The 26,874-nt window shown below is 37.5% G+C and overlaps 1 protein-coding gene and 1 long non-coding RNA gene across 16 annotated transcripts in view; one reads left to right on the top strand and one right to left on the bottom strand.

Annotated features, from left to right (window-relative positions):
- Positions 1-590, bottom strand: part of LOC139078356 (uncharacterized) — a 32,750-nt gene extending 32,160 nt beyond the window's left edge. For both annotated transcript variants that reach the window (XR_011531292.1, XR_011531291.1), the window contains exon 1: positions 504-590. This is a non-coding gene — a long non-coding RNA (uncharacterized lncRNA). The remainder of the gene's footprint in view (positions 1-503) is intronic.
- A 1,585-nt stretch (positions 591-2,175) lies between these two features.
- ELAVL2 (ELAV like RNA binding protein 2) overlaps positions 2,176-26,874 on the top strand; it is a 155,821-nt gene continuing 131,122 nt past the window's right edge. For 2 of the 14 annotated variants that reach the window (XM_070589669.1, XM_070589658.1), the window contains exon 1: positions 25,858-26,423. The gene's annotated coding sequence lies outside the window, so the exon portion shown is untranslated. Of the gene's footprint in view, positions 2,386-2,637; positions 2,759-25,855; positions 26,424-26,874 lie in introns of those variants that run through there. The other 12 variants (XM_070589664.1, XM_070589649.1, XM_070589674.1 and 9 more) reach the window with 10 other exon arrangements.

The following is a 26,874-nucleotide window of genomic DNA, read 5'->3' as shown; positions in this document are numbered from 1 at the left end:
ATGTAAGAGGAAATGTTTTTTAAAAGTTTTCGGTGCCCTTAAGAGAGCTATTTACACTGAAACAATTATTTTGTTAATTATATATAATTCTTATTCTTACTCATTAAGGTTTATCTCTGAGGATTTCTTCTAAGCAAGCTTTATTAAATCGGTGTTACTGTTAGTCAATAAATTAATTAATTAGTGAATTAATTTAGATTTCTCACTCATTCCATTGGTCTTCCCTCCTCCCCAGTCTCCCCCCTTTCTTTAATTATAGGACATATGTGAATATAAGTCTGGTACAACTTCTAAATCATAGAATTGTAAAAAGCTGTGAAAAGTAATTGGTTAAAAAAAGAAGGCTTCCATGCCCTAGAAGGTTTTTAAGACCTGAAGGAACCACAGAAAGACTACACCACACCCTTCTTTTTTTTCTCTGCTTAAAGTCTGACAAGATCTCGTTCCCTTCTACTCAAAGTGGTTTCTTATTAGAAGCAATTAAGAGCTTCCGGCTCTCTTACCTCCCCCACGGATCAGAAGCTCTTCGAGGAGTGGCTTGAAAGTCTTCTTTAGTGCTCTCCCACGGCCTAGAACAGGCTGCACAGCCTATATACACAAATTTTAAGTGATTAATAAATAAATAGCTGACATAAAAAGGGAGAGATGCTTCATTAGACATAAATGTCCTGTTTTCCCTCTGCTTCTTGTTTTCTCTTAGCTGCTGTAAGGCATCAGTGATGAAAATATAGAAGTCGATTACATAGTGTCAGAGAAGTGGTGCTCCATAAACTTGAATAAACATAAATAAATATCCACGCGGTTCTGGGGAAATCGCTCAGGATGTTTGGAACAGGTGCTTTGTGGCCACCTTTAGAGGGGATAGCATCACCGTAAGTTGGAAATGGAATGTAGAGTGTAAAGTAACAGTCTATTTGTCCACGTGGGGAAATAAAGGATCCTGTAAGGCTTTCTTAAACTTGAAAAATGAGTGCCTACGAACTGGGTTCTTCCGACCCTTAACAAAATTGAAAGGGGAAAAAAAGGTATCCGCGGATGTTTTCAATGGGGCAACCTGGAAGAAGCGAAGCAAAGATTCAAGACTCTCCATAAAGGGAGCGAAAGGAGAGACGTTTTTGTGTGCTTTCTGCCTTCGGGGCAGCATGGGCGGGACGGAGAATGGAGTGAGACTGCAAGGGGGTGTCAGGTGTGTGGGGAGCGGAGGGGACGAGGCGGGGGTCGAGTCCCGCACCTGGTGGCTTCGCTGCGCACCTGCAAGGGCGGCGCTCCCGGGAGAGGGAGCAGCCCCGAACTATGACGCGGGACACGGGCGCTGGCCCGAAGGGTACCCAGCGGCCCGGGGCAGAACCTCTCCCCCAACCCGGCCGTCTCGGACCCCGGAACTCTCTCTAACACCCTGGCGGCCCCTCCCTGGCAGGTCGGGCTTTTGGTCTGGGATCAGGGTTCCTCCTCTACTGGCCGCGCGCGGTCAGGGTGCAGGCGCCCCTCCTGCATTCCCCTCCGGGGCTGGGGCCTCTCGGGTTGGTTTTATTCCCCCTTCCCCACCCCGCTGCCCGCCCCCCACATGGTGCCCGACCCTCGGAGGAACGCGGTACCAGCGAAGCGGCCGCCCGCGCTGGCCCGAGCGGCGCTGAGTGGGTGGTGCGAGTTGACGGACAGGTGCAAACTATTGGCTGTTAACGTCCTACTCGCTCCAGCACCCAGCCCACCCTGCTCTCCTCGCCCCCCTTGCGCTTGTATTTTAGATTTTAGGATCTTCTCTTTCCTAAAGTGTTTGGATAAATTCGCTGTCGATAATCTGTTCAGATAGAAATGACCCGATACTTTTCATACTTTTTTGAACGCTGATTGCAGAAAATGTCATAGGGAGGTGGGGAACGAGGAAGTGTGTGTGTGTGTGTGTGTGTGTGTGTGTGTGTGTGAGACAGAGAGAGAGAGAGAGAGAGAGAGAGAGAGAGACATCTATGTCTAGACCTAGGGGGAGGGTAGGGGGCTTCCCTCTCCTGGAGGACAGACAGAATGATACATACTGTCATTAACAGTTTTGACCCACCCAGACCCCACCCTTCGGTTGCATCCATCACACAGTCATTACAAAGGGGCAGCGCTGTCACACTGCTTGCCCTGCTCCTGGGGCTCTCGGGCTGGCTTAATGAGGTGCACCCAGCCGGGGCTATTGTGCAGCGCGAATGAGGCAGGAACGAGACGGCACCGATCCTAGCAGCTGCTTGCAGCAGCCCCGCAGCCAGCAGCCAAGCCCAGACCTCGAGTGGATGATGCCTCTGGAAGTGTTTTCCTGAACGAACCCATCAGGCAGTGGAAGACTGTGGCAGGGCTAGTGAACTTAGATGGGGCATTCCTCTCCTGCAGTTGAGCTGGCTGGAGGCAAGTGCAGTCACTGGGGTAATCGCGGGGGTGCTGGGGGCGGGGGGTGACGGTGGTGGTGATTTTAAGCCGGTCCTCAGTTAAAAGGCGGCTTGGATCAATTTCGCCTTCAACCACTCAACTCTCTCCTTTACCTTTTGTTTTGTTAGCTTGGCTTTTCCCACCCCCACCCCCTCCCTGGTATGGTCTGAACCGTGCGTCTTGCTCTGGGGTTTGTGCATTTTAATGTAATTCTGATTGGTGAATGTTCTTTCCTTTTTGTTGCGATTATTAGAGATACTTTAGTCCTGCCTTCCCAGTTCTGCGCCCTGCACAAGCAGTTTTGAAAAATTAAGTACAAAAAGCATGACAAAGCTTTTTGAGGTTTGCCGTGGTAAGTGAACTTTTAAACCAAAAATTACCATTTCTTCTCGTATGCTGGATTTGTGGGTGGCTTGAAGGGGAATCATCACACACAAAGGGCTGGGGGCTGGGAGGAGGGGGCAGTGAAACAAAAAAGCAGTAGTTCTGATTTATTTTTTTCTTTACCGTAGTCCGTAGATGTGTTCCGTATTTATCTGTTTGATACTCTTGGGATGGTAATGAGCTCGATGCATTTAAAGTGGGCGAGAGTCGGCGTCAGGAGGATCAAGGTGCAGGGGAGGGAGGCGGAGGGAACTGGGTTATTGTCTGGTTTCAAAAGAAATGTACAGCCCTGACTTCCTGAACTCAGCGCAGTGGCCGGGTTATTCCGGATGAAAATCCTTAAGGAGAAGTGGAACAGTGGGGTCACCCTCAGTCACCACAACTCTCTCTGTGCCCTCACCTGCGCTGTTAGCCCTCCTTTCTTCCTCACACTCCCTTAGGTAGTAACATTAGAAGCCATCGTTCTTGGACAAATTTTAAATGCTAAAGGATGATCAAATAACACGTTTGGAAGGTTGTGGCTTAAAGGGTTTGAGGCTAGAGAAAGGAACTGCTTAGGACTTCCCAATTCTCTCTTCTCTCCTCCTCACCTCCCCCCTCTTTTTAAACTAAAGTTTCCAGATTCATTGAAGGGTCCTTCCTCAACCTCCTCTCCTAATCCTTTTTATTTGTTTAAAAATGGGAGGTATATTCCAGGGAAGGACTTCTGACTTATGCCCTTTTATATCAGTCACTTTCTGAGAATGGCTATCCAACTTAATATTTGCAGTAAAGTTAACAATTCCAAGTTTGATAAAAGGCTCAACCTTTCCTTCTGGAGAATCCTAAATTGTTTGGCCAGCTTTGCACTTAAAAAAAAAAGTTAACAGTACTCAGGAGTCTTAACTTTTTCTGTTTGTGAATCTAGTTGTCTTTTAAGTTCTCAAGGGCTGTTGCCATGGAAATGATTGGGATGCCCTGTATTGGAAAGGACCTGCACATTCCCTGATGAGGCAAGGCCATCTAAGTTTTCTCATTTGAAGGATGGGATGGAAACAGAATGACTCCTGGAAAGGAATTGTTTCCATGTTTTGTTGAAACCCTTCTTAACTTTCATCTATATGTATGCAGATACAATGTGCTTACATTTCTCAAGACCTACTCTGAAATAAAGATTTTTTTAAGTTGTTATAAACTTCCTCTGATCATAAGAAACACAAAATAATTTTTTAACTGATCATATTGCAGTAAAGGTTAGTATATTTTATTGGGCATATACTTTAATCACTTATTTTAACAACAGGCTTATTTTCTTGTCTATTCTACATGAAGTTACTGTAATTTACCGGTAACTATCACAGGAAAGTGACACCTAATGCAGTTGGCTTCCAAAGTCATCATGAGTGCTTTTATTCTTGCTATGTGCACTCACCATCCTTAAAACAGTTTTTCAGTTTGAGAGCTTAAACACCAAATGGCTAACTAAACTACTAATCTCTTAGTATAAATGGAATCAATTCAGTAAAACTTTGGGGGGCAAAACCTGAGAAGAATTTAGATTAGAATGTAGTATTTTATATACTTCTAATAGCAAGAATTTCAATTGGGAAGCTTGCTTTTCTAATGTACTGATATTCTTAGACTATAAAGAGTGAACTAACAATACTCTTAACTCATAATTTATTTTGGACCATACTGCTCAACCATCATATTTAGTTAATTTCGTAATTAATGTTGAACTATACTAGTACTATCTGGGTTTTTTTAAATAAACACCTTGAACTGTATTTATGTACAGAATATAAACAAAGTAAGAATTCACTATCTACTACTGCTGTATAGATATTTGCCAGTAAATTTATGACCTGTTTATGTAAACTTAGATTAGTTTGATATTTTGAGAAAAATACCTTTAATCAGAGTTACTTTATCATACTCATAATCTTAAAAAAGCCCTCAACTTTACTGTAATTTTCCACCTACAGATTGAAAATGCTGTTTCAGTTGAAGACATTCATGAAAAATTATTTAAGATAAGTTAGATAATTGAAAGTTGTCTAAATGATAATAATAGTGCATATAGTTTAATATCCTATAAAAGTACTTAGATTACTTAATGCCATATATTCCTGGCATTTTCCCTCACTAAAACCATAATTCTGTGGCAATTTTAGAATTGTTAAATATTCTCAATATGGAAATTTCTTTGTATCAGAATGTAATAATATAAAAATCCATTTCTTTCTTCAGTGTTCTAATTATATGTTACTGGCACATGAGAAGTACAGTGGCCATGTTCTGATATTTTCCCTAAACCTCAGTCCATTAGAATAAATTTTACAGACAACAAAAAGCTAACAATGTTCATAAGAACAAAATTGTAAGTGTTTTCAACTAAGGAATACTCTCATAGAAATATTCATTGCTTCCCATAATTGATTCACTTTAAGTAAAAATGGATGAGCTGGAGGGAATGGAGGTGGGTGGCAGTGAGGGTCATCAAATGTGACAATGCAGGTTTTACCCCCTGTACCATATTTAGGACATGAAATGTGCCTGCAAGCAAAAAAAGCAAGAAAGGAGTAGCTGAAGTGATACCATGATTTTAAAAATTCAAAAATAACCTTCAGTTATTACTTCTAATTAGGATTAAACTTAATGCATATCTTATATCAAATATACAATCTAAAACAGCTAAGAAGTAACCTTTAATATTTAACATTCATGGTCTACCTGCCATGATCCAGGCATGAATCTATCATATGTATAAGGTCTGTACATACATTATCTCAGCTCATCTTCAAAACACTCTAGGCAGTAGGTTTTATTATGCCTAGAAACTGAGTAGGGTAAGGGCAGACAACTCAGTGAAGATTTGAATCAAAATCTGTCTGACTCTAAACTGGGTCCAAAATTTTAAAAATGACAATATTAAATAATTTACTAGAAAATAGGAGGTAATTTACTAAATTTAAATAGATCCTCCACATAAAATCCACATAATCTCCACAAATTCCAAACATAGGAATGATTACCTGTTAATCTTGGCACTTTCCTCGATAAAACACTTTTGAAGAACAAAATCTTATGAAAGATTCCTAACTATAGTCCCAAATTTGGTTTGGGTACCTCAGGCTAGTTTGGTGGTTGTTTCTCTTTGGGGGCAATAATTATAGAGAATTTATTGTATTCTCCATCCCACCCCAAAAACAAAAGGAATGGAAGAGTGAACCAATTATAATGACAAGTGTTTTCAAATAAGTATCAACCATGCCTACTTAATAAAAGGAAAACCTCACTGAAAACTCAGTTTTCCTTCAAAGAGGACTTAAAATCAAATAAGCAGGATGATTGTTTTCTCATTTTACCAATTGAAATGGGATTTAATTTTTAAAGACTTTAGCATTTTGATTACAGTAACATTTGCTAAAGTAATGAAATATGATTTTATAGGTAGCAAATCATTTGATTTTTTGACATTATATATACTTTCTAAGTTATAAATAATAAGTACATAATATATTATAAGTAATATAATAAATATTAAAGATGATAGACTCACAAATACTGGGGAAAAACATCCTTTCCCCTTTAAAAATGCTCTAATTTTGCTCTTTTTTTATTTATAAAATCTCATCTGAGAGCATGAGACATAGATATGGCATCTGCTTGGGTTTATTAACTTAGATCTGTAAAAATGGAGTTGCTAAGATTTTATCAAGATAATCCATTCAAGTTCCCCTAAACACCAGTGAAAAAGCGTTTAAGGACATCATTTACATTTAACAAAAACTGCTCAGCTTCACTTTCACCCCGAGAAGAAATGAAACCACTCAGAATAACTGTCTGCAATTTATGTAATAAATGGGCTCCTGAGTTTTGTGTAAACTTTTTAAAAAATTGGGTTACTTCTTTTGAAGTGCAGAGAGCTCATGTTAAAAGAGCATTTGTATTAATGCTCTTGCTAAGTGAAGAACTTTTTAAAAATTGATTCATCTGTTTTGTAAGTTTCAGATTTTTGTAAAATGAAATCATTCAGCTATATCACGTTTAAACCTCGGTTACTATGAGAGTGCCAATAGCTTTTTTGAAAGTCTGGTAATTTTGGACTTGTAAGAACCATGTTATAAAGGTTAGCACTATGAGGCTTGAGTGTTTCAACCCCACAATATTCTAGCAATCGGTCACAGATAACTCAGCTCTACCTCACTTTGACTTTGGGGATCATGCCTTCAAAGACCATTGGATTTTCACACATCCCACCTAAAATTAATTCTAGCTACTGGCTTCATTTTAAGTAAAAGTCAGGCCCAGATATTATACAAATAAAAATATTTGTATAGTTTTCTATTTTATCCTTGACTTGGAAATTTACATTACATTATTATGTACTAAAAATCATAGGACTGTATCTAGACAATTTCTTTCCCTTCCAATTTATTGAAGTACAGAGGTCTGTATATATAATATATGCAAATATATATATATAGAAATAGTTATGGTTATATTAGTATGAAGCAAAAAAAAGTTATTTTGCATTTAAACTTATGTTATAATTAATGCCACAAAACTGAATTTTATCTAATGATAAGAATATTAACTATATTATTAACAAAAAATCTACAAATATTTTAAATATAGGTGTGTGGAGTCTATTTTCTTCTACCCTTCCACTATTGCTTTCCCATAATCTCATACAAAATGATAATTTCACTTAAAAAATTCAGAGGAAAATGTGGACTATGTTTAAAGTAGGAAAATAATGAAAGGACTTTCAGATAGTTCCTCTATAGATCCTGGAATCCTTCAACCTATGCGCCTCAATTATCCGTTTAAATTCTTTTACACATGAAATCATTACATTTTGTGTTCAAAGTAAAGTTATATGTTATGGACTTTCAAAGCTTCTCAGAGCATGAAGGGTTTACAGAAAAGGCAGAATAATACAAGCTGCATACCACCACACCTGACAGACATTGACAAAGGCTAAGAAGGCAGGGTTAATGGTTTTAATTAAAAAAAAAAAAAAAGAAATATTAAGCTAATGAAACCTGAGGTCATTACCATTACGAACTGAGAACTCAGCTTTTTGAGTGTCTCCAGTAAAAATAATTAACCAAGAGACACATTATAAATATTTAATAAAATCCAAAAAATTACCATTATCCTTTGTTAAGGATAATGAGAGTGAAGATTGCTATAGAAATCAAGACTTTGGAATTTCTAATTTCTCAAGGTCTAATTTATCACCATAAAATTTGATGCTATGGCTGAGATGGTATTTAATATATGTTTGATTCTCATCATAGACACTGTAACATTTTGATGTGTCTTGGAGTACACATTAGTGATCTACTTCATTCAATAAACATTATTGCGTGCTTACTAGGTTTTAAGCACAGTGCTAGAGCCTGGGAATATCCCACTGGAAAAGATGGCCTTGCTGTCAAGCAATGCACAGTCTGTGTAGGGGACAGACATGTCAACAAATGGTTATACTCCAGTCAGAGAATTGCTGTCGGAAGTATGTACAAAGTGCTTTTAGGAACACAGAGGAAGCTGTCGCCCATATGCCTGCACCTGGCGTTAGTGTGGGGATTCAGGAAGTGCTCAGTGGAGGGGAAGTTTTACATAGCGACTTTTTTTTCCCATTAAAAAAATGTAATAGTGGACCTTGAAATAATATAAAGAAAGACAAAGTGTGTATTTTTCTAGTTCTCACATATTGATATGTACTTGTGATGAAGGAGAGAAAGTTTTCTGTGTAGGATGCTGAATTTTTCAAGATGCATTAGTGCAGTTTCTCAGATACACTGCCTTTGACAAATGTGCACAGCCAAGAAAGCCTTTAATATATTGATTATGTTAGTGTTTTGTTGCTAGCAGGATAATGGATAAAGCAAAGGCTCCATTTTCATTCTTCTATGCTCTACCAAAGAAAAAAGTATCTTGCAAACCGTGAAAGGGACACAAAAGCAAAAGTAATTAAATAACATAAATGGAGAGGGAGATTGCCTGTGATCTGAGCCAGAATTAGAAAGGGAGGTGTAAGAAAGAGGTTATTTGAGAGGAAATGATATCAAAATGTTTTTAAATAGGAAAAAGCGTTCTGCTTCCTAACAATAGGATATCAATTTAAGGAATTTCACTTTGCTTTGTGTTGCTTTCACATTTACAACAGATGAGGGAAGTACTGTTAATCTGGAATTTTCCTTATTTATGATTAAGTTTCATCCTTGAGCAGACTAAAACACCTTATTTCCTTTCATAAACTCCCAAATGTGTGAAAAATCTTCACTTCAGAGTGGTTAGTACTTTATGCGAATGTCGTTATGCATTTTGCTCTCTGATGTCTTGACAATACAGTTTAGCCCATTCCCGGTGGGATTCTCTCCTGGCAACAAATTTTTATTTCCTTGTGTTCATTTTTAGGAAAATCCTCTCCACATTGTTCTACGTATTATTTTATAGGAAGGAAGCATGTAAAATACTCTTGAACTCATTTTACTTGTGAGTTTGAATGGCATTCAGATTAGAATGATTTCCCCAGAATTTTATAGGCTTGCCCAATCCAGCTGTATATTTTATATGCTAATGTAAATTCTATTTTTGTTCCCCTTGGGGGTTTAAGTGATTATAATTGTTGCTCTTCAAAAGCCAAACAGATGATGATTGCTGCTTCAGGGGTATACCAAAAGAAACTGGCTTTCATTAAACCTGCTCATCCACTTCATAATTATCTCCATTTTATCTAGCTAAGAAGCAGGAAAAAATGGCAAGTACAGTTCATTGAAGCCAGTTCAGTTATTTAAACATCGCTTTATTGAACTAGTAGGAGGTGTTAAAGGAGGGGGAATGTTTTCGTTCTAACACTGATATGTAGCCAGTGGCCCAGCTCAAGAGTTAGTTGAGCATCAAATGCCAGAGGCCACAGGGAATGAGACGGAAGATATTTTGAGCCATTCTGAGAGGAGTCCTCTAGTGGATATAATAAATAGTACTGCAATGGCAGCTATTCTGAAATATTCTTTCTGCTTCTTCTTCTTCCTGTAAGTTCAAAATGGAGTTAGCTGTTTAGTACCCACTAAGACTCAAAAATGCACCCTAAATGAAAGGGAAATTTTCTATATAATGCAAAAAAAAAAAAAAAAAGGAGAGGATATTGATAAATTCTAAAAGGATACCAAATCCTGAGACTGACTGACATCAAAAGTCCAAAGAGTATCTATGATCACATGAGCCTTGTGAGTTGACTGTGGGTCAGAAAGCAGATTCTTATGGAGGTTGGTTTTCCTCAACCTAGAGAATATCTCCCCAGTTCAGGTGACACAGGGGCCCTGAGTTATCTGTTCCCTAGTCCTAGGGAGTGTGCAGAGGGGCGGCCTTCGAATTGAGTAGAACTGGAACTTATTTCTGACCACACACATTGCTGGCTGTCTTCCTGATGGCACAGTGAGGGTCCTTGAACCCTACCCACGGGAATAGAAAAGTGCCAGAGTCAACAGCTGTTCAAGCTTCTAGCAGCGAGAAAGCAATTCTCTGCTGGTTAAACAAAAAATTCTGAAAGGGCTCTCTCTAAAATTTCAAAGAGCCACGTTTTAGAAACCAATTGTCTAAGGCTAGACTTAGATAAAATATTACGTTCATAAACAAAGAAAACGGAAGGTTTCACTTTTCTACAGATTTTTATTTTCGTGTTCCTTGATAGTTCAGCAAGTTTCAGGCAATTTCACTTTTTGAAGTTTTAACATAGAGTTGTTGTCTGACAACTTGATTTTGAAACTTTTAGGGAATCATATTGAAAAAGGAAAAAAAAGTTTAATAAGAAAAGGAAATATGTTCCTGAAAGGACTTTGGATAATTTACTGGAAAGTTGTGTGTATTAAGAAATAATTACTTTCCTCTTGATTGCTATGCCACAATGATAAAAATGTTTCCAGTTTTCATATATGTAATTTTATTTTGGCTTCACAGTAATCCCATGAAGTAAGAAAATCAAATGCTATAATTTCATTTTATGGATGGAAATGTAGAGATTCACAAACAGTTTTAAAACTAGAATCTGGGTATACCTGTTCTTTGATCAGCAACTCCTTGATCTACCAACAGCTCACCAATACATGATGTTGAACTGTATCTAGACTGTAGAGTCATCTGTAAACCGTGGTCGGCAGTGTTTCCAGAGAACAAGTATTTTCCCAGTGAGCTCATAGGTAATCTATGCAATTTGCATTCTTAGATCCAGGGAGGGGGTACGTCATAGGGCTGCTCCCTAAAAACTCTCTAAATTAAAAACTCTGTCAGGTGGTGTGGCAGTGTCCTAAATGTATGTTATCATTTGGTAAGACAGACCCGCTCAAATTTAAGCCCAGACATATGACTGCCAGATTTCTATGACAGGGAAAGATATTAAGGAGAGTAGTGGTTTCAGCTAGTATTTACAAATCACTCCCAGGGAAAATGCTCTCGTTTTTGTTAAACAGTCACAGTGAGTAACTTGTAGGGTGGTCATGTTAGGCCAAAATATATATTTTTCTAAAATATATATATTTAGTGGCACTCCTTGATCTCTATCACTGAAGAGACTGCTTACTTATCTTGAAATTGGACAGTTAGAAATGAACTAACTCAACTAGTTATTTTTTTCAGAATGACTCTGAAAAAAATGGATTTGTTAGTATTGGCTTATCTGCCTGTGTTTATTAAATAGAAGTAAAAGCTACAGGATACAGTAAACATTAAAAGATATCCATGCCAATGGAATGACTGTAATTTCCCAGGGTTATCTCATGTGTCTGTTCTCTTATTATAATAATAGGAAATTGTGGAAAATCAAGCTTTCTCTGTGACCTCATGGATAAATGAATGTACATAAAATCTTTAAAAGTCTCCCAGTTAAATCTCTTTTAGCATAACGCAAAATACAAACCTGGCAATTTTTCCAGTTAATCTACTCCACAGAGAGAGTCAGACCAAAATAGTTCAAGCCAGAGTTGACTTTAACTCCTTGTTAACTGAGCTACTGAAAAATCTGTAGTGTTTTTTGCTTTAAAGCTGTGGTTCATCAGAATCATCCATGGGGGTTTCTATGAAGACGTGTGCCTGGACCTCACCTCAGAACTACTGAGTAGAAATCTCCCAGGGTAAAGACTAGGCATCTGTGCTTTAAAAGAAAAAAACCTTCACAGGTAGGTTGAGGAATTGATGCATAGCTCCATGTGAGAGCTGCTGGACTTTCATCTCAAGAGTTCTGTCACTCACTGAAGGTCCACTCTGTGCCAGGCACTCTCCTAAGCACATGACAAACATTCTTTCTCTTAGTGCTCAACATCCCTAAAAGTTGGCTATTACTTTTGTACTCATTTTACCAATGAGAAAGCTGAGGCTCAGAGACAATCAGGCAATGGGCCTGAAGTCATATACCAAGGACACGGGAGAGGCAGAACCAGAATCCAGGTCTGCTTGAATACTTTGAACCACTAGAGCCCCGAAAAGGCCTTCTTAATATACAGATTGAAAATGTATGGCCGTCTTTTATAGTTGTAATTTCCAACCTAGAAGTTTCCATTTTGCTGCTTTGGTTACCCTAAGATTATCCGGAGCGTACAGGGATTGTTTCATTTTATGACCTTAAAAGAGAGCCACTATACTCATGTGAAAGGAGACATGGTCTAATAAGTAAAAAATACCTTAAAATTATAGGTAAAATGTTTTGCTTTCTTTGTCTAAAGGTCACAGATGACTTTCTACCTTAGTTCTTAATTCAGAAACTCAGGGGCTGCTGTAAACTACCTTTTAATTTCTTGACTAAAAAACACTCAGAAATGAGAAAATGTTAGAAGAGCATGATTTTCCTTCCATCTTAATTTCTCATTTAAAAGATACAAAAAATTTGTATAAAATCATTGCAGAGAAATGCAGTTTCCGGTGTAGAATATACAATTTTAGAATTTGTTCTTTCTGATTTGGGGCTGGCACCATTATTTAGAATAGTGATGACTCATGTCTAGGACTGAAATCTGTTTTCCATGGGTTTATACATTTTTCCCCTTGAATTGCACCAAAAATGGTTTTTTAATTGGCTTTAACTCATGCCCAATAAATTGGACGAAAATTGATTGCCGCAGTCATGTTTGGTTTAAAATTATTCAAGACTGCGCCATGAGTCAAATGAGAGCCCGAGCCAGGGCAGCAGCACTTTATGTCTCTGTTTATGACAAATAACTTTTTTTCAAAGTGGTCATAATTCATATCTAAAAGTGAATATATGTTTGCAATTTATAAAGCTTGAAAGATACAAACAGGGCCATGTTAAAACATCATATTAAAAAATAAATTTCTCTTATTTAGATATTGTTTCTTAGTACCTCTTTTCTAGTTCCATCAATACTACAAATCTAATCATAATATTCCTTTAAATATAAATAATACCTCTAGGTAGCTCTTGTGAGGTTTTTGGTCATAATATTAGAATATTCTTAAATGGCAAAATTAAATTAACAAGTGAGGATGTTCAGACTGTACCATCCTATAGAGGTGAGACAGCAAGCTTGCTTTCCCATTCTCTGAAGAGTGATTTTAAAGCCAAAAATTAAACAATGTGAAAATTGAATTAACTCAGGTGACTATTTAGGCCATTGAAATAGCAATTCGCTAAATGGTACCTGTCAGGGAGCCAGTTTTTGTTCAATCTCATTAGAATTATTTACTGTAGTATCGTTTCCATTTATTTATATGCCATAGAAATATGAGCAAATCACTTTAAGGGCTTTGCAAGTTGGGAATAAAGGTTCATTTTATGAGATTTTCCAGCTACTGCAGGAATGTGTATAAGAGAAAAAAAGAAATGATTAATTACATGAAAAGAAGAACATCCCTGGGCCATAATACTATAGACCGGCAGTAAGCGAAGGAAATAGTTGATGTTCTTGTGTATAATTAATATTAACAAATCTAATTGGACAGGATAATTACATCTGATATTGTATTCTTCTAAGAAGCTGGGAGAGCAACTTCGGAGATTTTTATCATTCTGCTCTATTATATTTATTTTTCATATGTATTAAATCTGAAGATTTGTTTTTGCAAGTGAATATTATTTTGTTTATAAACTGTCAAGCTCCAGGGCTGTTAATCTGTCCTCTCTCTGAATCTAAGTTGTCTTTTAAGAGGTCATTGCTTTTCACCACTCAGTATCTAGCACCTGTTCCCACCTGGTGGCTACAGGGCTGAAGCTTGAGCTCTTGAGCTGTGGACCCCCACCCCAAACACAGAACTACTTGTTTTTCTGATTTAAAAAAGAATTGCTGCCCAGAATTTTTACAAATCCAGTTATGCAGAAAACACAAAGAAAAAAGTAATTGTAAGTCCGACTCCTATTATCTGAAAATAGCCACTGTTTACTGTTGACCATCCTTTATATGACGTTTAATACTCTCAACAATATTTCATAAAAATCTTTATGTATCATTAAATTATAAGCATATACTATCCTTTTTAATGGTTTTATAACTGTTTACTATATGGTTATGGATTTCTGAACATTAGAATTTACAAAAGCTAAATAATTAAAATTTCCTCAAATCCCCAAATAATATTACAAGTAATTAGGACCTTCTAGGACATCTTAAATAATATTTCTTAAAATCCTGTTGTATTTGACCTGAGTCATTTTAAAGAAGCAAATCGTCTAATTGTCACTTTTATCTCTCTTCCATTTGTCAGCAATAGAAAGCACAGCAAGACAGGAGTATGATTATTTCCATTATTAAAAATAGTTTTGTCTGTTTTTGTTAATTGCAATATCTATTTTCCTTATGTAAAAGTACCTTAGAGCTCATCTAATAAACAGTGGCTAAGGATTTAGGCCATAGAAATGGACTTCTTGGGGTGAAATCCCAGCTCTGTCAATTTCTAGTTGTGTGATTTGGGGCAAATTACTTAATATCCTGTTTCCTCATCTTTAAAATGCTAGGATTGTTGTGAGGATTAAATGATTTAATGCACGTAAAGCATTAGAATGCTGCCTAGCACACAGTACGCACTCAGTACTTGTTACCCATTATCATTATTTTTACTAATCCAGTCTTCTTCTGGAAATCATGAAGTTTAGTCAGAATAACTTGCTGAAGAGAATGAGTAATTGATGGGAGAAATAATAGTAGGACTCCCATCTCCTTTCTCCAAGCCTAGGAATCTTAGCTCAATGCATCCTTTCCTAGCATCCTGCCTTTAAAGCCCCCTCTTTACAAAGACACAAAGGTGTCTTAGAGGCAATCCACAGCTAAGCAATGTGCAGCCTGACAGGCTCTGTTTCCTAGGTTCTTTCCTTCACAGCTTTCTTGGGCTTTTTGGCTCCAAAGTATTATTTGTTCAGAACCCTATTACTTTCCCAGTGCCTGCTATAAATATTTTAGCCATCAAAATATTTTCATTGTTGTTAGTGTGAACTCCTCTTTATATCTGTCAATCTTCCCCCATCTCTATTTATCCCTTGACCTTGCCACCTCATTCCAAGAAGTCTTAGAGCTTTAGACAAAAAGCTTCTTAACCCTCCTATGACTTGATTCTGATTCCTTTACCTTTATTCTCCTCCAGCTTGGCATGTCCAAAATTTATACTTGCCAATAGATATATCCTGTATCTAGTAGTTTAATGTCAGTACTTCCCTCTGCTGGCTTTCAAAGGCCTCCATAATGGGACTCCACCATACCTAACCAACCTGATATCCTGTCGCTCTCCAGCCCACTTCCTCGACCGAAGTCTTGCAATTTTCACCTTGGAATCTCATCTCATTTGCTCTAAACACACACATGCACACCAGTCAAGTAGATTTATGTGAAGATCTTTTAAAACGAAGGACTAAAACACCATAATATATATTAATATTTTCCTCTTTTATAAAAACCTTGTAAAGAGACTCAAATTTTTATGTATCCTTTTGCTATGACTAATGTGGAGACGCCTCTATTCGTATTCATTTTACATCTATGAAATATTAGTATTCTAGAAAACATCAGTGCTCTATGAGTTAAATAATGAGCACTGACATAAAAGAAAGGCTTTTCTTTTTATTGCCTGCACAAGGAATCTAGAAATATCAGCAAGAGAAAAAAAGAAATTTCACAGTAAATTGTGTCAAAATAATTCAAGGAAATGTCTATTTGTTACTCAAACAGCTTAAACAGTTTGTAACACCATTCATTTGTTATATCTTCCAACTCATGTTTACACAAACTGACATCTCAAACAACCATAAGATATGGTCTCAGAACCATCTCTAAGTTCTGAGACCAGAATGACAGTGACCAAAGGAACAGAACATCATTTCTATTACAACAGTATTCTCAGCCTTAAAGTGCACATATATATCCTCAATCAGAGATATAGATTTTCCATTTGGTCACATCAACATGAAGGGTTAAAAGTGTTTGGTGTGAAATGGCAATAAACAGCAGCTCTGGCTCTTCTGTGTGTATGCATGTGTATTTCTTCTGGGTGCTAATTAGATTTCCTCATAGAAGTTTGGCAGTTACTTGATTGGGCTTGACTTTGAGTGGGTCAACCTTACCGAATTATAAAAAGTTACGCTTAGGATACAGCTAGATGCCCATTGTTTAAAATAAAAACCTTCAGTCTATCTTTGCATTGTAACCTATGAATTTAGACATCCACAAGTTCAACGTTGATTCTTTTGTCAGGCTGCAAAGTTTTGTTTCCTTCCATTCCACTCACTCACTGGACGTCCACATCTATAGTTACATCTGTATCAATCCATAGCAAAGTAAGCCCAGGAGGGAACTGCAAAACTATAAACCATAAGCAAGTTTTAGTATTCTTTTGATATTCTGTGTTTTACAATGTCAAGTGGACATTATTTCTCCATTTTGTTTCATTCAAAGCAAACAAAAAACTATTATAAAAAGCATATTCTCTTGTGCCCTTTATGCACTCTACCTGTATATTCCTTTGGATATTTATTTTGATATATTTTTCAAGCACAACCTTAGAAATGGAAAACTAGAGCAGAAAGTACTGTTAGCCTATGTAAATGGAATAAATATAATAGCCTATAAAAATATATGTGGAGAGAGGGAATGAGCCTGGGGAGAGGCGAGTGATAGGAGATTGCAAGTGATTTCTTACAAGGCCATAGATGACTAATAACTTTTAAAATCTTGCCTTAGAGTTGACACAGAATGGTAAATAAGAATGGATAAGGTATGCATATATGTATGTATATAATTGAATAATAAAAGCATCTCAGTGTAAAATCAAAATATTTTTATCTGATTAGATTGTGATGGTGTATATTTGACTTAACTTGATCTCAGTGAGTAATTAACTGAATTATAACCTATACGTAATGCCAAACACTAACAGTGAGCATAACTAAAGTAGTAGTGGTCATAATTAATGCCAAAGAGAGTAACACATTGCAGAATGACTGACATTCAGGAAAGCTGTTCTCCCTTCCTGTTAATCTTAGAAATGTTACTTAGATTCCTAACACCTCTGTTATGCTCCTGAAAATGAGAAATAATTTATGTGCTTCCTTACCTTCTGGGTTACGAGGATAAATATGTAAAAGTACATTGAGCTTTTTGTGATAAAAGGTACTATAAAAATCTAAGGTGTTTTTATTATTATATCAATCAAACGGGATCTCAGACTAAGTTCCTTTTTGAAGACCCACAACTTTTTATGGTGAATCATGAAATCCTATTGGGAAATATACTGAAGCCATATAACAGCGCAGACAGAAGATTTTATGCCTTTTGGGGCCTTTTAAACTTGGTTACAATTAGAAATGTGAGAAGGTATTTATCATAGGATATTTCAGTTAGGACATTAATGAGAGCAAATGAAAATATTTAAGAGATGGTATGTAAAAACAGGAATTCTAATTCTGGCTTCATCAAATAAATGCCAAGTCACCACTTTTGTTCCCATAATTGTAGTTACCATGTATCTATCGACTGTTTCCTCCATGCCAGGAAGTTTGACTGTTTCACACTTGTGATTACATTTAACCTCACAGTGATCCTAAATTAAGCATTATTATCACCATTTTTTAGATTCGGAAATCAAGGCTTAGAAGAGATAAAGTACCTTGTCCAAGGCCGCACAGTGGCAGAGTCTGGTTCAAATCCAGATATGTCTGAAGGAAAAACCCAACCTCTTAACAATTGGCAAGATTGTAGCTCCTAGTAGGGTAACTGTACAATTTCTATTTTAAGGACTAATTTTTGACAAGCCATACTACGAAAAGACTTATAAAGACATATTGTACATAACTTTAGAGAGTAACAACATCCAGATACATTGTAAAGATGTTTTCTACAACACATTGAGTTATTTGAACCTCTCAAATTTTCCTTTTACTAGGATTTCCTAAAAAGTAATCTGATTTCCTTTAAGCATTTATTGTCTCTAATCTAATTTTCTTACTCTGGCACATGATAGGCACTCAAAAGATGCTTGAATCAAACTTAAATGGCTCTTTTGTCAAATATAGGAATAAATATTTAGAAATAGGAACCAAATGAGTATCGCTCATTTTGCCCTCACCTGAAGATAAGTAAAAAACAAATCTGGAAGGACCCAATTACTTTCTGATTTTTTTTTTTTTTTTTTGGTAATAGACTTACAATCAGTTTTAAACAAAAGTGTTACAACTTTAAGATGTTCCCAAAGCTTCCAAAATTTTTGCCTCTATACATCATAGAGATTGTTTGCCTTAAAAATCTACTTTCCCGTTTCCCACAGAAAGAAATTAATGATGAATCCCTTTTAAAATTTTTTGTGTTTTTGGGTTTTTCATTATTTTTCATCATTCATGATGAATTGCTATGCCTTTAGATACCATATATATCATTTATTTGTGACAAAAATTAGACAGCAGTGGTTTTTATAATAATTTCATGCTAAAACATTTTTCTGTTTAACAATGAAAGGTTTCTTTTTTAAAATTATCTTGTAGTTTTGAAATGTTATAAAATATTTTTCTCACATTTCAAACAGTGAGAGTGCATCTTTTAACCCTATGCAAATTTTCATCTTTAAGAAGTCCTACCTATATTGACAACAGTTTAATCTGTCCATTGTATGCATATTTTCAATTTAATTAAGAAAAAGAAAAATAATAACCATAGCTTAAGAGACTCATTAAAGCTGGCAATTCAAACTTGTTTTGAGTATTTGTAACAAGCTGAAAAATATCTTATTATCTGATTATCTGAAGATAATATAATAATGCCTAAAAGGCTGGAATTCATTAAAAGATTACTTCTTAAAATTCTTGTCTAGTAGCCATTATTTAAACCAATATGATAACATTATGGAAAATGCTGGTATGGAAGGGAAAAGTTAACTTACATAAACATAAATTTCTGTCTCATTAAAGAACACATACTGCACTCATTCATCCATACACTTGAATTTTTTTTAAAAAACACCTGTCCTCTGTGTTACAAGATGTAAAAGATTTTTGCATAAAGTATTGAACAGAAATGCATTTGAGATTCCATGACTAATATTTATGTGCTTACCTCCATGTGAGTAATCAGATAACAAACTCAAAGTTTAAAAGAATTGTTTTTTAATATGTCTAAATAGTTTAATAACTAGTGAAATGTATACTAGCATCTTAAACTTTTTCTCATCACTTTACCCAACAAATTCATTTTTAATACTTTCTCACCCCACTGTGACTTAAGCAGCCTTTATATTGTCAGTTAAGTGCACTGTGACATTGATCAAAGTTTTGGGGTTAAAGTAAAAACTGATTGATTTTCTAAAGCTGCATTAACTATGTGTTATCAGCTGAAGGTATCTTTTTAGAAATGTTGCTGAAACTTAAAATATAAATGCTGTTGTGGAAAATGCAATGCATCCTCTTGTGCTTATACTCTCATAAATGCACACCAGTGAATTTACAATCCACTCAAGGCCACAAAGAACAAGGTATAGTGCAAAGTCATCGGTGAATCAAGACAACAAGGTCACTGGCTATATTCTGGTCATTATACATTTTAAACTTTTTGCGAAACATTTGTTCCAATAATACATAGATTTCATGCCTTATATCCGTGAAAGTAGATAGAAGAGTGTAGATATAAAGTGTACTGTAAGACCCAAGTGGTGTCAAAATACACACGTGGAATTTTTTGAGTTTCCTGAATTATCCCATAGCAATAATCTGGGTAAAGGGAAGGGGATGAAACATAAATCTTATTCCTGTAGGTAGCTAAGCAGATTCTTTTCCGTGGTTGACAACTTCTTAGGCTACTCTGAAAATCACTCTGGGATCTCTCCGGTGGCCCTGTCGCCTCAACAAAAAGGTCAAGTTAACCCCAGTTTATGGTGACTCCTCTGTATAGGTTGATCTGTTTTTCATAGAACAAAAGGAAAACTTTAGAGTCCATTTGGAATGTAATACTGTAGTCAGGGAGCTTCCTCTGCCCCATGCTCTGATAAAGACAGAATTCTATTTTATGTCAGATTGGTTTCAATTGTTCTTTAATCTCTGGTACACCAAACTTCGCACAACTTTATACTTTTCAAATGGTTTGTGCATTGAGGCTATGGCTAGGAATCATGACCATGTCCCTTTGCTATTTCTCCTCACAGCTTCTCCTCCCCAAATAATTTTTCAAATCGGTAGGGTTTTTTTCTCTCACCGCTCCCCTCCCCACATTAAAAAACAAAACAAAACAATATCCCATTCCACGCGCCCCCTCTCTGCCTGCCGAAAGCGTTCTAATGACAGTTTACTTTAGCGGTCTATCAGCAGACTGCTGCCTCTGCCACCTGAATTTCAATTTCTTAATTTACAGCCCAGATAAAACAGAATGGAGCAGGATCTGGGCTGCTCTCTACATTGGGTTGGCCTTATCAAGCGTGAAGTTTGGCGCATTGCAAACCTATTCAAGTGATTATCTGTTGAGGACCTCTCGAGCCATCTCCATCTCTGCAGCGGGCTGATAAGACAGCTGTTTCTCTAGCCGATGTGTCTCCCCGGGCCTCAGTCTTCTTCTGACACAAACTCTGCCTTTGTCACCGTGCCCCGGTGCGGTCATTTGCTCTATGGGGCGAGGGTTTGATCTGAACACACGTGGGGGAAAAGTGTGAGTCTGTGAGAGAGCAGAGGAAGAAGGAAAGAGGTGGGTAGGGCAGGGAGAGCGAGAGGAGGAGGAGGGAAAGAGGGTTAGAGACCGGAGGGAGGTGGGGGCAGGGCGCGCGCCGAGCGCAGTTGATAGCTCTGATTGACTGGTTGCTCAGCCCGGCTTTATTATTTCAAATTAGACGTGCATCGCACACAAGTGGAAACATAAATCTTCAATATAAGAAAGAGCCTCCGAGCATCGGAAGCAGAAAAACCGTTTCTTCCCAGGTCCCGGTAAAGGGGCCGGCGAAAAGACTGATTGCCACCAGCTGAGACAGATGGTTTCCTTTAACTTGGGAAACTGCTATTTTTAATTACTTGTATTAATTTTGCATGAGATGTATCGGCTCCAGGAGGAAGCTTAGAGACGGCTGTTAGCATCCCTGAAGGAAACGGACACAAAGTTCTGATTTGCCCTTCCTCACCTCCAATTTTTCTTACCCCACCTTCGCCTGGTCGCCTAGATCTTCCTTTGCAGGCTCTGGAAAGACGTGAGTTTATCCTGCTAAAAGTTGCTACTGAGTAAAAAAGGGGAGGAAAGGAAATCTAAGGACATTTGTGGGAGCGTTTACATGAATGATCGTCGATCCGAAGCTGCGAATATATTTTCCGAGACACTTCGGGGCACGTGCAACAGATCTTAGTCTGAATATCTGCAGGCAAACCACCTAAAGGAGAATGAACCTCATACAAATTTTGTCCAGAAAAACAAGTGGTGGTGGTAGGAAGGAAGAACAATCTAGGCTGATCTCAAAGATTTACCGTGACACTAGATTACATTTATTCTTTTTTTTTTTTTAACATTTTAAATGAACAGTTCACATGTCTTTAAGTGTAAACAGTAATCTTTGGATTTAGGGGGAATTCTGAGTCTGCTCTCTTTACAGTCTTTTTCCTCGAACAGGAGTTTAAACACAAAATGTAAAGAGAAAGTAAAGGATGTTTGTGATCCTGCTCACTGCCGCCCCTGGCACTGTCCCTAATGGGAGGTGTTTGTCATATAAAGGGTCCTTTGCAAAATAGTCTCGGAGGTCACTCACCTTCGGATAAAGGCTTTCCCCCTTTGCCAGGAAGTGGAGGGAGCCGGGAGAAGAATTGGGGGAGGGGAGCCAGGGTGTGTGAGTAGGCGTTTTGTTGGGATTCCCGCTGGGAATTTCGAGGATTAAAAACTCTGGAGTAGGTTAGCAGACTTTTCGATGACTACCTGAATTTACATTTATTTTGCGTGACCACTTTGATGAAAGGCAGGGCAAGGAAGTGTGTGAAAAGAGGACAGTGGAGACTGCGCAGTGAGTTCAGGGCTCCAACTCTCCTGGCAGTTTGTCACGATGGCCGGGTCCTAGCAAATCCAGTTTAATTCAAAATAAACGTATTTCTATGGACTAGGACAGCCTCTTCCTTAAAGTCTGTGGAATGAAACGTTCCCCAGAATTGCAGTTTCCATGTCTCACAGGGTGGGACAGAAAACACTACCAGGCTTTGCAAACCTTTATTCAGGGTCGGCTGGTCTCTGTCCATGGTGCTAATTCCTGCCTCATTCTCTTGCCCGGTTGCCACGTTCTAAACTCACGTTGGTGTCAATTTTCTCAATAACTTTTTTTCTGTTTTCTAAACTGTGGAAGGACAGTTGACATACTTCTTTAAGAAGAATAAATAAAGGAGTAATCGTCAAGTTACATAGTATCTATATTTCTCCCGCAGGCACTAAACTGTCACATTGCCAAAATCATGAATCACATACCCCTCCCCCCCCCCCGCCCAAACAGCCTAATAAACTAACAAGAATGATATTTTTTATTCACCTGAGAGGGTATAATGTTTGGCCTTAAGCCAAACATTGTAAACTAATTTAAATAGCTTCACTGCTTTGTTTACTTTTTAAAAAAGTTACAAAAGTAGTTTACAATGCCTTTTATCATAAAAATGCTAAAATCCGCTCCCCCCCCAACTGGTGTAAGGGGGTTATTAATCCTAAAAGACATTGTCCACAATAGCTTATGAGTATGCCTGTGAATGACTGTTCCTTTATAAAGAAATTTTAGTAAAATAATCAAATGAATTCATTACTTTTTCACCTTTGAGAAGCATTCTTTTTTGCAACTTTTTCCATATTAAACTTTTTCTCCAAGCTCTCAGTGACTGCGTAAGTCTCTCCCTTCTCTGCTGCAGTTTAAAATAATGCCAAGGACTTTGAAGATATACCAGAGCTGACGTGACAATCATAATTCAAATGTCTTCTAAATGCTTTTCTCATGCATGTTATGATGCTGTGGATAATTCTTTACCTAACTATGAATGAAGAGGGTTGATTACAATTGCTTAATGTGGAGTGTGATGTTTACACATAGTCTTCATTAATGCAAGATAGAATATGTTATATTTCAGGGTATGACAACATGAATTTCAAAGTGAAGTTTACATTCAGATATTTGTTTTAAAGTGGCTGTATTCAGTTTTTATTTTTAAAAGTTGGAAAAGTGCATGTTATTTATGGTATATCTACCCATTTAAAAGTTTTTAAATTTAAAAACATTTATTTTATTGAGGAGGTAAACTAGTATTTTAAGATATTTTCAATTTCTTAAATAATTTAACTCCATGTTACCTACATAGAAAAAACAACATGTTGAAGATGACAATACTTTGAAAAATATTTGCTCCTCTGCCCAAACTGAAAACAGCACATACACTGAATCCACAGAATTTAGTATTTTGAATTTGAATGGACAAGTTGACCATTTTCCAAATAATTTTTTTAACTACATAACACACATTCTAGATTTTAATCACTCCACATTGCAACCAGCTTTCCATATCCACCGTCCCCTAATCCTTCTGGAAAATATACCACTGTAATCTACAAAATCTTTCTCATGGATATAAACATGCACCAAAAAATAAAATAAAGTATTAGTTTCCACCCAGTTAGAAGAGATTTATGTAATTGTAAGTTCATGGTAAAGATTTTCTTCAAAGTGCTGAGAATTTCATGAACACATGCAACTAATTCAATAGTTACTTCAGAACATGTTAACAAGGAAAAAAGACAATTCACTTCATAGATAAGTCTGACTAAACATACTTTTATCCAAATTGTATTTACTACTTTAAGGGTTATTTCTCTGTACTGAGCTGGGAGTGAGGGGAGGAGTTGAAGAAGGATGACAACAAACCCAGTCTTCCCACTGTTTATTCAGACAGTGATTAATCTATTCTAGATGAGGTGTAGTCTTTCTTTTCCCTTCATTTATCCTTCCCTCAGCCCTTTGGCTCTATTTCTTCAAACTGCTTTTCTTTCTTCTTCCGATGAGTTCCACTCAGGTCTAGAGAATAGTTTTAAATTGAAATTAGGACCCCAGGCCTGACGTTATATAAAAAGAGAGGGTAAGGATTAGGGCATGATAATTATAAAAGTTAATGATACGATAATCTATAGATTCAGGCCTTCTTTCCCAACCCCCAGTTATCATGCAAAGTATAAAATTCGGACGTATTATATGGGCTATATGGGGAGATAAACAGGTCAGATCTTCTGTTCTTCGCCATTAATCATTAATCAACACTCAAGGACACTCTTAAGGAACTCTGACTTACTTCACTCCTCACTTGCTAGTCATTTTTCTTTGTGACTATCTGTCCTTTTTTCCTCCATCCCACTCCACCTTCCTGCACTTCTCTTACTGTGCCTCCTCTTTCCTGCATTCTCAAAGATACGGACTAGTAGTAAATAAACAGGTAAAGGAATTCCATGAGCCTCCAGAGAAGATATATTACATTGTGTAAGAAACGTTAAGGACTGTCTAGGAAGTTGGCTCTCTCTTTCAAGATTAAAAGAAGAAATTCAGGCTGGAAAAGAACCTAGGTCAAGTGAATGTTGTCTCTACTTATACATCAAGTCGATCTTGAGGACCATGCTTTCACTTGGAGGAAGAAATAAATGCTATGAATAAAACTGTATTTCAGCCTTCTGAATGTTATTAAAAAATATGGAGTTTAATAAAGTAGTCTTCATCTATAAAGCAGAAGCATTGATAGCACTTGGTCTTCTGGTTAAACTATCTAAATCCTCAGAGAAAGAGCCCTGATAAAGGCTCGACTATCTTTACTGTCAGCAATACATGTGTGGTCCAAAAACTGTACCGCCAGTAAATGCAGAGTGGTGGCTTGTTCTAATTTTATATATAGCTGCTCTTTTTGAGAGTCATCATACACCTCAAAGAAGGACCTTAGCTTAACTCAGTACCTCCTTTCCTGGACAAGATGTTTATCCTACACTTTTCTATTCTAACACGAAGTGAAAGCTAATTCAAACTGTGCAGCTTTATTGGAAGGCATTTCTGACTTAATTCTTATCCTAAAAGGACGTTTAAAAAAATAAACAAGAGAGCTGCAGTATGCACATATTAAAATAAAGGCATAAATTTGCCTAAAATCTAATGCAGAACACTGGAACACAAATCGAAAAAGGCATGCGGGCAAGTAATGGATGTACATTCATCCCTTTCACTCAGATCAAAGAGAGAGAGCTCTCAATGACTCATACATACCGGACAGAGTTTAATGTTATAAAGAAACGTGCCATAGATGCAGTGATGGCAAAGAAATGAGTCTTTCGGAAGCAGAAAGATTTAAGAGGAAGGGAGATCGTGCCATATCGCAAACTCTGATAGTACAGTTCCAACCCTCCCACGTTGCTCTCTCCCCATCTCTTTCTGCTTCTTGCATTTCCCTTCGCCGCCAGTGTTGAGTGTACCTCCCCGCACAACTTACCTTGAAACGGGACTCCATTGAGCTCTCGAGAGTGACACAAGCTTCCAACCAATCACATCACCCAGCCTCGTCTGGGCGGCCTCAATGGAGGCATCTGGACCAATCAGGATCCTGGGGAGATGAGCAAGTTGCGTTGTGGCGCCACTCGGCGTATACTTCCGCGCGTGCTGCCCGGGATAGGAGCCTGGCAGAGCAGCTGCACACACGGCAGTGCGGAGGCAGAGAAGGGGTTGGTGATACGGTGCTATAAATCTGTGGTCCAGTCCACCTCCCTTTTAAGACGTCCTCCCCCCTTATTTCTGTTCTCAGTTAGAGATGCAGCAGCTTACTCCTGTAGCGACCTACTAAAAAGCAACAAGGAGAAAGACATCGTCTTTTTGAAAAAACGTTCTTTCGTCTCTTTTCTTTGTTCCTTCGTTTGTTTTTCTTGCCCCTTTTTGTTTAGTTGAACGGCAATAGGAGGGTAGTCTCTCCGTCTTTTTAAACTCTCTTTTTTAAGTTTCCCCTCCCCTTTCATATTTTTTTTTTCCGCCATTTCTTTTAGCGTTGGACTTTGGGGTCGAAAGCATTTCTTTTTATTTGCTTCTTTTAAGCCGAGCACAGTTTAGGTTTCGTGCTGTCTTAAGAGAACTATCCAGCAGCTTCTTGCTCATCCTTATTGGGAGAACTGCACCGTTACTTTAAAAACACACATACACAAAAATCTTAAGGGAGAAAGGTAAGTTTCGGTTTGGTTTCTTTAATCATTAGTTGCAGCGATGCGCTGGCAAAACCAGAAAACCTGTAAGTGAGCAGAATACAGAATATGAAGTTAATTGCACATATTTTGTCTCATTTCAAAGCTACTGCTCTGCTTTTTAATTCTAGAGAGCTAGACTAAAAGACGATGGACGCATGCTTGACGTACTGAATATTCGCAAATGTCAATGGCAGAAACTTAAGTGGTAAATGTGGCAAGGGTAGAGCAGGGGTACAATGGGAGTCTAGATGTTGAGTGAGCTTCGGGATTGAGGTTGCAAGTTCATTTCGTGGGAAGAGAGGGATAACTTGGGTTTTGGGGGATGCATGCCTCTACTTTCGCGAAGCAACCGGAGGACGGGAGAGGCTTTAGTAGCGTGAAGGGGAATCAGAAGCCTGGACTTGAAGATTAGACCAGCGAAAATCCCAGA

This window comes from Equus przewalskii, chromosome 22 (genome assembly GCF_037783145.1).
Source record: "Equus przewalskii isolate Varuska chromosome 22, EquPr2, whole genome shotgun sequence".
Lineage (NCBI taxonomy): Eukaryota > Metazoa > Chordata > Mammalia > Perissodactyla > Equidae > Equus > Equus przewalskii.
This window is presented reverse-complemented; position numbering and strand designations above follow the sequence as displayed.